Here is a 4,238-nt window from a genome sequence, read left to right as displayed (position 1 = left end):
GCTTACTCCTTGGAAGGAAAGTTATGAACAACCTAGATAGCATATTGAAAAGCAGAGACATTACTTTGCCAACAAAGGTCTGTCTAGTCAAGGCTATGGCTTTTCCAGTGGTCATGTATGGATGTGACAGTTGGACTATAAAGAAAGCTGAGTGCCGAAGAATTGATGCTTTTGAACTGTGGTGTTGGAGAAGATTCTTGAGAGTCCCTTGGACTGCAAGGAAATCTAACCAGTCCATCCTAAAGGAGATCAATCCTGGGTATTCATTGGAAGGACTGGTGTTGAGGCTGAAACTCCAATATTTTGGCCATTTGATGCGAAGAGCTAACTCATTGGAAAAGACCCTGATGCTGGGAACAATTGAGGGCAGGAGGAGAAGGGGATGACAGAGGATGAGATGGTTGGATGGCATCACTGACTCGATGGACATGGGTTTGGGTGGACTCGGGGAGTTGGTGATGGACAGGGAGGCCTGGTGTGCTGCAGTTCATGGGGTCGCAAAGAGTCGGACATGACTGAGTGATTGAACTGAACTGAACTGAACATCATGCAAAATGCTGGACTGGATGAAGCACAAGTTGGAATCAAGATTGCCAGGGTAAATATCAATAACCTCAGATACGCAGATGACACCACCCTCATGGCAGAAAGTGAAGAGGAACTAAAGAGCCTCTTGATGAAAGAGGAGAATGAAGACGTTGGCTTAAAGCTCAACATTCAGAAAACTAAGATCATGGCATCCAGTCCCATCACTTCATGGCAGATAGATAGGGAAACAATGAAAATGGTGAGGAACTTTATTTTTTTGGGCTCCAAAATCATTGCAGATGGTGACTGCAGCCATGAAATTAAGAGACACTTGCTTCTTAGAAGAAGAGCTATGACCAACCTCAGTTCAGTTCAGTCACTCAAACATGTCCGACTCTTTGGGACCCCATGGACTGCAGCATGCCAGGCCTCTCTGTCCATCACCAACTCCCGGAGTTCACTCAAACTCATGTCTATTGAGTTGGTGATGCCATCAAACCATCTCATCCTCTGTTGTCCCCTTCTCCCACCTTCAATCTTTCCCAGCATCTTTTCCAAGGAGTCAGTTCTTTGCATGAGGTGGCCAAAGTATTGGAGTTTCAGCTTCAGCATCAGTCCTTCCAGTGAATATTTAGGACTGATTTCCTTTAGGATGGACTGGTTGGATCTCCTTGCAGTCCAAGGGACTCTCAAGAGTCTTCTCCAACACCACAGTTCAAAAGCATTGATGCTTTTGAATGGATAGTTGGATGGACATGAGTTTGAGCAAGCTTTGGGAGATGGTGATGGTCAGGGAAACCTGGCATGCTGCAATCCATGGGGTCGAAAAGAGTCGGACATGACTGAGCGACTAGACTGAACTGAACTGTATGAGCTATTTGTATATTTTGGATATTAATCCCTTATTGGTCATATTGCAAATATTTTGTCTCATTCAATAGATCTTTTAATTTTATCAGTGGTCTCCTTTGCTATATGAAAGCTTTTAAATTCAATTAGGTCTCATTTGTTTATTTTTGGTTTTATTTCTTTTGCTTTAGGAGACAGATCCAAAAAATATTGTGAAAAATGCCATTGGTATTTTGACAGGGACTGCACTGAATCTGTAGGTTGCCTTGGGTAGTATGGCCATTTTGACACTCTATTGTACCCCTGTATCTTACATAATTTTGTACATCATCTATATACTTCAATTAAAAAAAGAATGAATCTACACTGTTTCCATAAAAACATTCTTAAGTCAGAAAGGACGCATTAGGCTATCATTTACCCAAAAGTTTTCAGTTTCAACCATCGAGATATTTGTTGCTACATTCAAAATAAAACACTTTCTTGATTTATCATTTATCCATTTATAGAAGCCACCTATTGACTTGGTCAGTCTCTTGTGGGGTCACTGCTCCTTTCTCCTGTGTCCTGGTGCAAACAAGGTTTTGTTTGTGCCCTGTTAAGAGTCTGTTTCTCCAATCCTGTGTAAGTTCTGGCAGCTCTGCTGCTGCTGCTAAGTCGCTTCAGTCATGTCCGACTCTGTGCGACCCCATAGACGGCAGCCCACGAGGCTCCCCCATCCCTGAGATTCTCCAGGCAAGAACACTGGAGTGGGTTGCCATTTCCCTCTCCAATGCATGAAAGTGAAAAGTGAAAGTGAAGATGCTCAGTCATATCCGACTCTTAGTGACCCCATGAACTGCAGCCTACCAGGCTCCTGGTAGGGCTAATGGCGACCTCCTCCAAGAGGGCTTATGCCATACCCAGGTCTGCTGCACCCAGAGCCCCTGCCCTGTCCTGAATATTCATTGGAAAGACTGATGCCGAAGCTGAAACTCCATTACTTGGCCACCTGATGCAAAGAACTGACTCCTTGGAAAAGACTCTGATGCTAGGAAAGATTGAAGGCAGGAGGAGGAGGGGATGACAGAGGATAAGATGGTTGGATGGCATCACCGACTCGATGGACATGAGTTTGAGTCAGCTCTGGGAGTTGGTGATTGACAGGGAGGCCTGGCGTGCTGCAATCCATGGGGTGGCAGAGTCAAACACGACTGAGCGACTGAACTGAACTGATTGACTTGCTGTTATCTGAGATAAAAGTGTCAATTACTTGCCTTCTACCCTTTCCTGCAAGCCATTATAATCAGTATTTATTGATATCATGTTATGTTTATATAATTATTATCTATTGTGAAGACAAAAAGCCCTCCTTGTATCTTTTTTTTTTCTGGAGGTGATAATGCTTGCTTGTTTGTTTGGGTTTTTTTTTTCCACTTGCATTGTTTCCTATCTACATGTCCTTTTCTTTTTTTAATGTTTGAATAGAAAATTTATTATTTTCATTTTCCATGTGTTTTCGTTTTCTATCAGGGGGAAAAAAAGAAATCTTAAGGACAGTTGTCACTTGCTGCCAAATTAAGGGTAGTCTTTCTCCAGTGTTTTAGTCACTAAGTCATGTCTGACTCTTGCGACCCCATGGACTGTAGCCTGCCAGGCTCCTCTGGGATTCTCCAGGCAAGAATACTGGAGTGGGTTGCCTTTTCTTTCTATTTAGAACTTTTATGGTACATCAGTCATTTTTCATGCCCAAGTGTGTACACCACTGTATGTGGAACTTTCCTCTTTAAAGTCCTCCTGCTCCAGGATAGACAGGTTTTACATTGGGCCTTTCACCTAGTTATTATACTGGACGTTTTCTTTTCTTTTATGTTAGAACCCCTGTTTCCTGGGTCCCATGTCTTGCTTTCCTTCCTAGTTTTTATAACACTTTTCTTCTATTGCTTTCTTAGAAATGATACATGGGAGGTACGGCTTTTTTTTTGAGTTCTTATCTGAAAATGTCTTTTTTCCTACCCTCACTCTGTATTTTCAGTTTGGCCCTATGGATTTCAGGTCGCAAATTATTTTCCTTTAAAGACATGTTCCATTGTCTTCTTAGCTTCTAGGGTCATTTTTGAGAAGTCTAAGACCATTTTTAATCCTGTTTCTTGTAAGTGACTTGTCTATCTGGACACTTGTAGTTCTTTTCTGTGTCCTTGGTATGCTGAAACTTGGCATTCATCTTTCTTCATTCATTAGATTGTCAACTGGTGACTCGTGTCCTTCAGTTCCAGGAAATTTTTCTTAAATTATTTCTTTGATAGTGTTGTCCTTCTCTGTTTTCTTATTTCAATGTTGAATTCAATTGATTCTCAAAATATTTTTATCCTTATACTATCCTTATTATTTTCCATAATTTTGCCTTTTTATTAATTCCAACCTGTTAACTTTTTAACATTGATGAGCAGTTTTGATTTCCAAGGGTTCTTTTTGTTTTTCATAGTGTACTACTTTTAAAAAATTGATGGATGCAGTGTCTTCTCTTAACTCTGTAGGAGTTTTAATTGTAATTTTTATTTGAAGGTATCTCTGTTTCTGGCATCACCTGTTTCTTCCTGATCCAGGTTTCTGGAGACTTTGTTTTATTGTTTTAGTCTTTGTTTTTCTGGATGGGGGCTCTTCTCTGGTGTCTGGTGACCCTTAGTTGTCACTTCATATTTTAGAGTAAGGCACAAGACCTAATTGGAGGGAGGAGGGATAAATTAGGAGTTTGGGATTAAAATATACATCAGATCAATATCAGATCTGTCGCTCAGTCGTGTTCGATTCTTTGCGACCCCATGAATCGCAGCACGCCAGGCCTCCCTGTCCATCACCAACTCCCGGAGTTCACTCAGACT

The sequence above is a fragment of the Bison bison genome, unplaced genomic scaffold (genome assembly GCF_000754665.1).
Source record: "Bison bison bison isolate TAMUID 2011002044 unplaced genomic scaffold, Bison_UMD1.0 scf7180017864171, whole genome shotgun sequence".
Classification (NCBI taxonomy): Eukaryota; Metazoa; Chordata; class Mammalia; order Artiodactyla; family Bovidae; genus Bison; species Bison bison.
Note: the sequence above shows the minus strand (reverse complement) of the source record.